Below are 12,846 nucleotides of genomic sequence, written 5' to 3' on the forward strand. Positions count from 1 at the left end.
CTAACATCATCAAACTTATCCATCAGTAACATCTAACTAAGCTATTACTATAATCTGCTCCTCTAACATCATCAGGAATCTAACATCTAACACTTATTATCCCATCACTGTCACCTAACATCATCAAACTTATCCATCAGTAACATCTAACTAAGCTATTACTATAATCTGCTCCTCTAACATCATCAGGAATCTAACATCTAACACTTATTATCCCATCACTATCACCTAACATCATCAAACTTATCCATCAGTAACATCTAACTAAGCTATTACTATAATCTGCTCCTCTAACATCATCAGGAATCTAACATCTAACACTTATTATCCCATCACTGTCACCTAACATCATCAAACTTACCATCAGTAACATCTAACTAAGCTATTACTATAATCTGCTCCTCTAACATCATCAGGAATCTAACATCTAACACTTATTATCCCATCACTATCACCTAACATCATCAAACTTATCCATCAGTAACATCTAACTAAGCTATTACTATAATCTGCTCCTCTAACATCATCAGGAATCTAACATCTAACACTTATTATCCCATCACTGTCACCTAACATCATCAAACTTATCCATCAGTAACATCTAACTAAGCTATTACTATAATCTGCTCCTCTAACATCATCAGGAATCTAACATCTAACACTTATTATCCCATCACTGTCACCTAACATCATCAGACTTATCCATCAGTAACATCTAACTAAGCTATTACTATAATCTGCTCCTCTAACATCATCAGGAATCTAACATCTAACACTTACTAACCCATCACTATCATCAAACATTATCTAACATCGTCACACCTATAATTAACCTCAAAATAGATTATGTGTGGGAATCAAATCTCTATACAGGTGTGCTGATTACCTCTATCTATCTATCATTGCCAGACGCCTCAATCCCGTTTGGGGTGGCCACAGACAAATCGCCTCCAAGTTGCCCTGTCCCCCGCCGTTTCACTGCCCTGCTCCCAACTCACACCCCCCTCTCTCATATACCTCTCCACCCCATCCCTCCATCTCATCCTCGGCCTCCCCCTCCCTCTTCCCCCCTCCACCTCACTCACATACACTCTCTTCGTCAGTCTTTCACCCTCCATCCTCTCCACATGGCCAAACCACCTCAGTGTGTTCCTCATAACGCTTCCTATCACATCCATCCACACCACAACGCTCCTTTATATCCTCATTCGTTAGCCTGTCTCTCCATGTGACTCCACAGGCTCCTCTTAAATAACTCATTTTCACTGCTCTCACTCTTGACTTGTGTCCTTCCAACAACGTCCAAGTTTCACTTCCATACGTTAGAGTTGGTATCACAATACTGTCATGTAGTAACTTTTTCACTTCCATGCTCACTTCCCTGTTTCTTATCACTGCTTTCAAAGAACCAGCAACCTTTCTTCCCTGCTGTACCCTTTCAAGCACTTCACCCTCCAAACCTCCATGCTTACTCATCACACTACCCAAGTACTTAAACGTACTCATATTTTCCAATTCCTCACCATCCAACCTCGCTGTCCATTCACTGACTTCACCTCTCTCAAAGACCATCACTTTACTCTTCGCTACATTCACCTTTAGATTCCGTTTCTTACACACTCTCCCAAACTCATCCACCAAGCCTTGCAGCTCCCCTTCGTCTTCACTCAACAACACAGTATCATCTGCAAACAACAGTACAGGGAGTTTCCAAACACTATCCTCTCTCACCAGGGCCACTCCAACATCCACTACCCTACCTTGTACCTCTTTTATTACCCCGTCCATGTACAGATTGAACAACCATGGAGACATGACACATCCCTGTTTCAACCCAACCTTCAAAGAGAAAAATTCACTTAGTTCACCATCCACACGCACTGCAGCCTTCGCACCATCGTACATACTCTTCAGAGCATTCAACAACTTCCCATCTACTCCATATATTCTTAACACTTTCCACAATCCTTGTCTATCCACCCTGTCATATGCTTTCTCCAAATCCATGAAAGCTGCATACAACTTCTTTCCCTTCTCTAGAAACTTTTCCACTAAAGATCTAAGAATGAATATCTGATCTACACAACCTCTTCCCTTCCTAAAGCCTCCCTGTTCTTCTCCAACTAATTTCTCTGTTCTTTCTCTAACTCTGTCAATAAGTATCCTACCATACACTTTTCCTATTATACTAAGAAGACAAATGCCCCTATGATTACCACACACTTCTTTTTCCCCTTTTCCTTTGTACAAGGGAATAATTATACCTGACTTCCAATCCTCTGGGACTCTACCTTCCTCCCAGGCCAATCTGCACATCTTTCACATCCATTCTACTACTATCTCTCCCCCATGCTTCAGCATTTCACCACACACTCCATCAATTCCTGGGGGTTTCCCCGATTTAACTTTCTCCATTGCTTCCACAACTTCTATCCTACTGATTTCTTCCTGTCTTCTCACCTCTCTCTTTCTCCCAGCCATTCCCCAGCCACTCATACTCGCATTACTTCCATCCTCTATGTTCAACAATTCCTTAAAGTGTTCTCTCCATCTGCTCACTTTTTCTCCCTTCTTTTCCTAATTAAGAGGTCTCACCTGTATGGGATCCTCGTCGCATCCCCCGGGCTACTATGACCCGTTTAGCTTTGAGAGAGAGAGAGAGAGAGAGAGAGAGAGAGATGGAAGGAAAAATAGGCGATGAGGCAGAGGAAGAGAGAATAGAAATGAGTGGAAGATGGATGAAAACAAAAGAGCTAGGGAAGGAGATGGAAAGAGTGAGAAACAGAGAAGGCAAGATAAAGAAGAAATAAAGAGAGGGAAAGAGAAATACAAGAAACAGAAAATATAGAACAGAAATCCAAGTGCATTAAAACTTCGACTCATTGCTTCAAAATTTGATGGTAATAATAATAATAATAATAAGACTGTAGCTGCCATAGCCAGTCCCTGCTGTGCACCTCTGCTAACACTGTTGTCTGACACAAGTTAGCTTTTTTGTACAAACTCCAAACATGTTGGTCCACCTGCACCACAAACTATACACACCTGGTGCACGACCACACAAACTATACACACCTGCTGCACGACCACACAAACTATACACACCTGCTGCACGACCACACAAACTATACACACCTGCTGCACGACCACACAAATTATACACACCTGCTGCACGACCACACAAACTATACACACCTGCTGCACGACCACACAAACTATGCACACCTGCTGCACGACCACACAAACTATGCACACCTGCTGCACGACCACACAAACTATACACACCTGCTGCACGACCACACAAACTATACACACCTGCTGCACGACCACACAAACTATACACACCTGCTGCACGACCACACAAACTATACACACCTGCTGCACGACCACACAAACTATACACACCTGCACGACCACACAAACTATGCACACCTGCTGCACGACCACACAAACTATACACACCTGCTGCACGACCACACAAACTAAACACACCTGCTGCAGGACTAGACAACACCTGTAGGACCAACAAGTGCCTCATTTAGGTGTTGGTCTGTCCTGTATGTAAGACCAATTGTATGTAGGACCAATTGTATGTAAGACCATTTATATGTAAGACCAATTGTATGCAAGACCAATTGTATGTAAGACCAGTTGTATGTAAGACCAATTGTATGTAAGTCCAGTTGTATGTAAGACCAATTGTATGCAAGACCAATTGTATGTAAGACCAGTTGTATTGTCGTGCCCCACTTGCTTGCTTTACTCTTTATCTATTCTTCTCCTATGGAAGACTAAGTTCAGTTACATTAAGTCCAATTAAGTTAGTCAGATTTAATTAAGTTTCATTTTGGTAGCGCTGGATAAGTCCAACTGGGGAACCCGACATAACAACACATCAAGTAAACACAAGTCCATTTAAGGCCGGCGCTACGTGGGAGCGTCTCGTTCCTTATTAAGAGGAAGGGATTCTAGGGTTACTCAAACTAATTTTCTCCTTTTTGTTTATCTACAATTTATGTACAATTTATACACTAAGTCAAAGCAATCAACTGATTTGGTCCACTCTATGAACTCCAAGTTATGCAACTACTTTATGATCTTACTCTACAATAAAACTATTAAATCATGTCACCTTACAATGGTAATCAACAATACAACTAAGTTCCATTAAACAAGTAACAGTTCACGAATATTATTATTCGTCACTGAAGATAATACTCTCTCTTACTAAAATAAAACCAAGACCATTATGGTTAAATACAGGGTAATACTAACGGTAATATTCTCTTACACATAGGGTAATTAAGTACAATACTCTAGCACACCATCATTTCACCTTAGCATTATTACTACTAGAACATTAATCTCTGTAACATTTTATTCTCGTATCACTTCACCTCAAGTTATTTCAATATATTTCTGCAAAATTAATATCACTCTTTACACAGTCATGTACCCTAACTCAATACTTCTCCATAAAGACACTTAACTTTTGTATAATCGTTGTTCCTTTCACCATTGAGCAAATAAGTTAATTTAACAATCATACAAACTATCTGGCCCGTCCTGTTATACCCTACCACGAATCTACAGTATACTCTCAATATTTTTCACAGTGTATTTCACTTTCTTCTCCTTTCTCTCTTTCCTTCTCTCAGTTCCACTTTCCTCTATGTTCTCTAACAAGAATATCTACTCACTGATACCGTAGAGTACCAAGACATCACCAGTCTCATCGTCGTGGTAGGGTGCTTAGGCGGCCTTCTAGCTAAGATCTTCCCCCAGGTTCTTCTCGACTCTTTGCCCTCTCTGCTTCTACTGACTTCCAACCTTCTGCTTCTCCCTCAGGAAAAGTACAGGGCCGGAAGTAGGCGTGTACTCTACATATCCTTCGTTCACTTCTCTCAGTGTTCTTAGTCGGGTCTGGTCCGCAACATTTTGAAATAATGTCCATTGTATAACGTTAATTCACACTAGACATTGCTACCCTTTAGTTTTGAATCACTTTTCTCTTATCTCTGTATATGTACGTAGGATACTACTCCATTAGGCCGTATCTAGCTCTTCCGTTCGGAGCTGTGAGAGTAACTGTGTGCCTCGGCACTCCCTCTTATTATTACTCATTGTTCATTCACTTTTCATTTTTCATTCTTCACCATTCACTGATCTGCGGCTTCTTCCATCTTTTCAAGGTGCCGCAGGTAACGATATTTGTCACGTAACGTTTTTCGATATCCTTTATCCCTTACTGATTGTTGTGGATGACGTGGTTGTGGTATGGGTGGTTGTGGTCGGATGCTGGGTGGTCTGATGGTGGGTGAGTCAGTCACAGCCGCGTGTGTTGTGTTCTCATCGAATGTCTGCTGTAAGTCGTCATCACCATCATCAGCGTCGTCAGCATCGTCGTTGTCTTCCGTATTGCTGTAGTTGTTGCCGCAGCTTGCCGTGCGGCGACATTACCAATCCCACTTTTTCTCCTTCCTCCACCAGACAATCAAGCACCCTCTGCATCTCGTAAATACTTCCGCAAATCAGTACAATATCATCAGCATAGTCCAAATCCATCAGCTTCTTATTTTCTTTCCAGTTAATTCCTGCACCTGTTCTCCTTACAACCTTTTTCATAACATAATCCATAACCAAAACAAATAACAATTGTGAAAGAACTCCTCCTTGAAATACTCCTGACCTAACTTGAAATGGATCACTCAAAGAACCGCCCACCATTACCTTACAAAAAGTACCTTCTTGCAGGCTTCTAATAATATTTACAAACTTTTCTGGTATACCATAGAATCTCATAATTTTCAACATAGCTCCACGTGAAACACTATCAAACGCCTTTTCAAAATCCACAAAACACATACTAAGTGGCATTTTCATCTCATTAGCTTGTTGCATTAGATGCCTTGGAATAAAAATCTGATCATTACAACCTCGACCCTTTCTAAATCCCGCTTGTTCTTCTCTTAAAATTTTATCAATTACTGGCTCTATTCTGTTCAACAAGATTTTGGAAAAGACTTTTGCAACTACAGGTGTCAAAGTTATCCCCCTCCAATTGCCACACACACTTAAATCTCCCTTTTTTGGTATTGTTATAATCACTCCATTTTTCCACTCTTCTAGAATTCCACCATTATCCCAAGCCATAATTAAGAAGTTTCAAAAGCGCATTCATCAACTCGTCATTTTCCACCTTAAGCATTTCAGGGAATATTCCATCCTCTCCTGGGGCCTTAGAATTCTTTAACTCCATTATAGATTTTGCTACCTCTTCCAAAGTTATATCCCCTGTTTCTATCTGCAAATCTCTCTCGGCTGGCAAAATGTCCTCTTCAGCTGGGATTGGTCTATTTAGAACAGATTCAAAGTGCTCTTTCCACCTTCCTTTTATATCCAAATCTTTAGTCATCAAATTACCATTTCTATCTCGTACAGGTATTTCCTTCCTACTCTTTTCAGTCCCAGTTAACTCCTTTATGGCCTGATATGCTGCTCTTGTGCTCTGACCGTCATTTTTACTTAATTTAATTTCTGTCTCTGTCGCCTTTTCATCATATAGTCTCCTCTTATCACGTCTAACGAGTCTTTTTACTTCAGAATGTAAACTCCAGTACTTTGTTCTAAGTACTACAACTACCTGGCCATCAACATGTTGTTCTTCACTTCTTAACTTAGCCTCTTTCCTTTTCTGAATTACATTCCATGTTTCATCTGACATCCACTTTTTCCTTCTCGCTTTTCCCTTTTTCTTAATAGTAACCTTAGCACTCTCATGCAAAACCTCTTTTACCTCTCTCCACATTTGATTAATATCATTGTCTTCAGATTCCATCAAAGTCTGCAGGACTAGAAACCTGTTCCTACATTCCCACCGAAACTTTTCCCTCGTGCTTTCATCACTTCTCAGCTCATCCAAATCATAACCATTACCTCCTGTACAATTACCATTAACGTTTCTCTTAAGTTTTATTTTAATCTTTGACACAACAAGTTGATGATCACTACCTATATCTGCCCCCCTCCTTACGCAAACATCTTGCAAATAACTCCTATGCCTTCTGCTAATTGCAATGTGGTCAATCTGGTTACAGTATTTACCACATGGTGAAATCCAAGTAGTCTTATGTATTTTTCTATGCTCAAAGATAGTTCCACCAATTATAAGGTCATTTGCCAAACAAAAGCTTCCAAGTCGCACCCCATTTTCGTTTCTTATACCAACACCCTCCTTACCCTTACAATCTTCAAAGCCATCCCTACTACTGCCAACAATCGCATTAAAATCACCAATGCAAACTAGTACATCATGTCTTGCCACTCTATTCACTACATCCTGCAGCTTCTCATAAAAGTCATCCTTCATTTCATCAGCAGCCTCATTTGTCGGAGCGTACCCTACAACCATATTGATATTACCATGGTCAGATTTTAAACGAGCATAAAGCAAGCGCTCATTAATTGGTTCAAACTCGCATACTGCCTTACAAGCATCTCTACTCAGCAGTAAGCCTACTCCTTGGTAATGATTTCCATCACTCCTACCAGAAACTAACATAGTAATACCGTCTTCCAAATTCATTTTATCAACTCCAAGCAACCTCGTTTCTGTAAGAGCACAAATATCCATCTTGTATTCCTTGAACACTGATATAAGTTCTTCCATTTTACCAGCCTGATTGAGAGTTCGAACATTCCAGTTTCCTATTCTTAAGGTTCTTTTTGGATGTATAAACTTATTTTTACACCGTGGGATTCTTAGCACCCCCTGCCCACTTAAGGGCTGCACGGAACTGAGGGCCATTGCTTCGTCACCAGAGTTCATCAAGATTTCTTAGGCAGAAAAATATTTTACCCTGGAGCCAATGCCAGTGACTCGCAGGAACCAGACAGTGGAGAGAGGAAATTAACTAAATGAAAGTAAAATGCAGAGGGTTTAGACAGACAAAGTACAAGGGAAAGAAAGAGAGCAAAGAGAATGTAGATAAAAGTGTCCCTTTTAGTCGCCTCTTACGACAAGCAGGGAATACTGGGGAAGTATTCTATCCCCCCTTCCCCAGGGGGGAATACTGATAATAATAATAATAATAATAATAATAATAATAATAATAATCCATCCATCCATCATCCAATCCTACATGGCCCCATGAGGAGCGTAGGAGCCTGGGGCTAGGCTGTTGATCCTGACATTTAAGATGAGAGTGACCAGCCTCACTCATCCCTGAGTGGCATTACATGAGCAATAAACCCCAACCACCCCTTGGATATAAACCTTCACCGGCTCAATCCGATTGAAGTGCAATAATTACCCACTAAACCACCAGGTGCAAAAAATTTGGTTATATGGTTACCACCCAGCGTAGTAAATGGTTTCCTGGTGTTCAGGAAACCATTTGGCTTGTCACTCAGTATAGAGTCACCCACAGGCAGAAGGAAGAGGAAAGAATGAAGGAAAGAAAAATAGAAGAGGGAGTGTTAAGTCACCCGTAGGCAGAAGGAAGAGGAAAGAACGAAGGAAAGATAGAAGATGGAAGGAAAGAAGAATGGAGGAGAGGAAAGGGCAGGCACCCAACAGCGGCACTACATCGATTGGGTGGATGGTGAGCGCCCCCACCCACCACTAAATAATAATAATAATAGTAATAATCATCATCATCATCATCATAACAATAATAATAATAATAATAAATAATAATAATAACAGGAGTGATAAGAACAAGGGGAATAATAATAACAACCTCACCCAGGGCAGGACACAGGGGTGACATCCACAAGCCACTGATGGACTGGGTGGGCAGCAAGTTGGAGGTGTGGACAACGAGCCTTAGTCCTTCTTTGTAGCAAAACATCATCAGTTTAGTGCGGTGGGTTGCGTATATGCTTTTCTGATGGACCTGGGACAAAACACAAGCACCACTGGTCATATTCTAATGTGGAGAGGATTGAGAATGAGAGACTGATGAAGAGAGTGCATGTGAGTGAGGAGAGGGAGGGGGATGCCAAGGATGAGATGAAGGGATGGAGTGGAGAGGTATATCAGAGGGTGGGGGGGTGTTGGGAGCAGGGCAGTGAAATGGTGGGGGACAGGGCGACATGGAGGCGATTTGTTTGTGGCCACCCCTTATGGGATTAAGGCGCCTGGCAATAGACAGATAGATAGATACTGTCACTAGGTGTAAATGAAGATGCTAATAATTAAATGGGGGTAAGTAAATGTAAATTATGCATAAAAGAAGCACAAATGGTACTGAAAATAGGTGTAAATGGGTAAGTTGATGTAAACAGATGCCAAATAACACACCTCAATTTCTCCGACGTGTGGATCATCAGCCGGCTCATAAGTCTGGCTCCTCAAACACAAATAAAGGACCGTCACTGGGAGGTGGAGGACTCTGGCGGCACGGTACTCCTCAGTCAGGTATTCCATGTCGACGGTACAGGTGAACTGTCAATGAGGGAAAGATGGTTACAGCTTGTGTTCATATGATGGAACTAATTACATGGACGGTACACATGAACTGTCAATGAGGGAAAGATAGTTACAATTTGTCTGTGTTCCTATGATGGAACTAAAAGCCATGGCTGTGTGAAACTCCATGAACTTTAGCTGTGAGGTGGGAATGACTCTCCTTGGTTACCAGCTAATATAAAATTTATCTTTCAGTCTGAATACACTTGTCCTGCAACAGAGGTGAAAGAAGCAGGTCTGCCATAAGCTGAATTGAAAAATGCATAAAAACAGCACTTGGGTTAAAAGGGCTTAAGAAAGTGGTATGTAATGAAGGTGTTAATGAAGGTTATTCATTTGTTTTTAAAGGCTCCAACATGCTTACACGTGTCAGCCTTGGTCACCTAATGGCGGCTGTCCATTCTGCACGATCTATTGCAGCCTCCCTGTTCAGTCCCTTAACCCTGAAGTCAAACTTAATGACCTCGTCCCATGTCTTTCTCGGTCTACCCCTCATAACCCCACCCCCAATATTAACACTTCTCACCTTCTGCACCCAATTATCATCCCCCATCCTCTCCACATGTCCAAACCATCTCAGTCTACCTCTCCTCATCACAGCATTAATACACTTCAGTCCCATCCTACCTCTCAACTCTTCCATCGTAAACCCAGCCCCCCTCCCCCCCAGACCTTGCATGCAGGGACGCACTGCACATCCACCTAATCATTGTCATTTCTGTACATTTGAGCCGACGAATATCCTCCTCCTTTATCATAAACTTAATAACTTTATCTGTGAACAGTTGGGTAGGGACACCTTCACGTGGTGGCAGTGATATAACCACCTGGCTCCACTGCCTAAACTCCTTCCCCATCCTCCAAATAGAGGAATGTGCACTGCAGGGGAAAGACACCTTTGGTTTACAGCACTCCAGTCACAGGACAGGGCAGGAGAAGAGCAACATAACCAGGCAGTGGAACTGTCTAGTTATTTCAGTGCTACCATGTGAAGCGTCTCTCTCTCTCTCTCTCCATCACTAAAAATAATTAATGCACACACACACACACGCAATGGGTCAAAGAAGAGACACGGTTTCGAGGTGAGGACACACCAGCAAGGTTAGATTTACTGTTCACCCATGAACCCGATGTAATAGAATCATTGAAATATCTCTGTCCTTCAGGAAAAAGTGATCATGTGGTCATTGAGTTCCAGATGTTAATAGGGAACATCGAGCCAAGAGACGAGCTTCATAGACAGGGAAGATACAACTTTGGGAAAGCAAATTTTACAGGATTGAGAAACTTTTTTGAAAATGCAGATTGGAGAAAATTCAGAGAAACGAGAGATACAGAGGAAGTGGGATATCTTTCTAGACCTCTATAATTTGGGAGTGGAAAAATTTGTACCAAGAGTAAGAGGGAAAGAAAACAGGAAAAAGGAGTGGTTTAATAGAAGGTGTATGACAGCAAAAAAAGAGAGAGATAAGGCGTGGAACAACTGGAGAAAGAGAGGTAACAACAGAACAAAGGAAGAATATAAAAGAACTAGAAATGAATACACAAGAATATGTAGAGAAGAAGAAAGGAATTTTGAAAAAGGTATAACAGACAAATGTAAGGATGAACCCAAACTGTTTTTATAGATTTGTTAATGGCAAACTGAAACAAAAGGAAGGAATCACCAAACGGAAAGTAGAAGGAGAGGTCTTTAAGGATGCGGCAATGCAAGCAGAAATAATGAACAAACGTTTCCAGTCAGTTTTCACTAAAGAAAAGGAGCTTGTGGAAGGGGAGGGAGTGATTAGAAATGTTCCGGTGATAAAAGATATAAAAGTGGAGGTACAGGAAGTGTATAAATTACTGGAAACTCAAGATGTAAGGAAAGCCCCAGGACCTAATGGAATTTCTAATTGGGTACTGAAGGAATGCAGAGAACAACTGGCGGATAAAATTCACAGTTTAATCGTATGCTCACTGGAAGAGGGGAAAGTGCCACAAGAATGGAAGAGGGCAAATGTGGTACCAATTTACAAGGGAGGAAACAGGGAAGAACCCCTGAATTATACACCAGTGTCTCTAACCAGCATGGTCGCAAAATTGTGTGAGAGAATCCTGAAAGACAGATGGATAAAATATCTGGAAGAGATGAATATTTTGGCTGAATGTCAGTCTGGATTTAGAAGTGGAAGGTCATGTGTTTCTAACTTGTTGAGTTTTTACTCAAGAGCGATTGACGTGGTACAGAAGAGAGATGATTGGGTGGATTGTGTGTACTTAGACATAGAGAAGGCCTTTGACAAGGTACCTCATAAGAGACTAATGTGGAAACTAGAGTATATAGGAGGACTGAAGGGGAAACTTCTGGAATGGATGAGAGACTTTTTGAGAGACAGACAAATGAGGACAGTAATAAAGGATAGGATATCTGGATGGAGGGAATTAACAAGTGGAGTCCCTCAAGGCTCGGTGTTGGCGCCAGTAATGTTCCTGATTTACGTAAATGATATGGTAGATGGAGTGAACAGTTATGCAGGTCTGTTTGCTGATGATGTAAAGATCTTGAGGAAGATAGAGGTTGAGGAGGATTGTAAAATACTGCAGGAGGATTTGGATAGGATACACAATTGGAGCCGGACGTGGGAAATGAAATTTAATGTAAAGAAATGTAAAATATTGGAAATGGGTAAAAGTACTAGGAGGCCATCACTGAATTATTTGTTGGGTAATGAATTAATCACAAAAGGGAGAGAAGAGAAAGATTTGGGAGTGCTGGTCCAAGATAGTTTGTCACTAGAAAAGCACATTAACAAGATAGTTGGAGAGACTTATAAAGAAAGATATAAACAAGATTGAGAGAATACAAAGAACAGCAACCAAGATGGTCCCCAGTCTGACAGACCTGTCATACAGAGACAGGCTGGAAAAACTGGATTTGCCTTCCTTAGAGGAAAGGAGAAAGAGAGGAGACATGATTGCAGTGTTCAGGACCATGGTGGGAGTAGATAATATTGACCGGGAAGATCTGTTTGTATGGGATAAGAGAGCAACAAGAGGACACGGAATGAAACTGAAGAAGCCAAGCTGCTTGAAGGATATCAAGAAATATAGTTTTCCTTATAGATGCACAGACCTGTGGAGCAGCCTGGGCAAAGAGATCGTCCAGTCTAAAAACTTAACGAGTTTAAATCTAAATTTGACTTACTGAGAAACAGTGACGGAAACCCACGAGCATAGTACATTCCGTGTATATCACAATTAGGTATATTAGGTAAATACTTAAATATTTGGAACGACTTAGACAAAGAGGTGGTGCATGAGAAAAACATTCATGTGTGTAAAGGTAGACTTGATAAATGTGGATATGGAGACAGGACAACACAAGCATTGCT

This window comes from Coenobita brevimanus, chromosome 9 (genome assembly GCF_032717465.1).
Source record: "Coenobita brevimanus isolate Jiangsu-jjx chromosome 9, ASM3271746v2, whole genome shotgun sequence".
Classification (NCBI taxonomy): domain Eukaryota; kingdom Metazoa; phylum Arthropoda; class Malacostraca; order Decapoda; family Coenobitidae; genus Coenobita; species Coenobita brevimanus.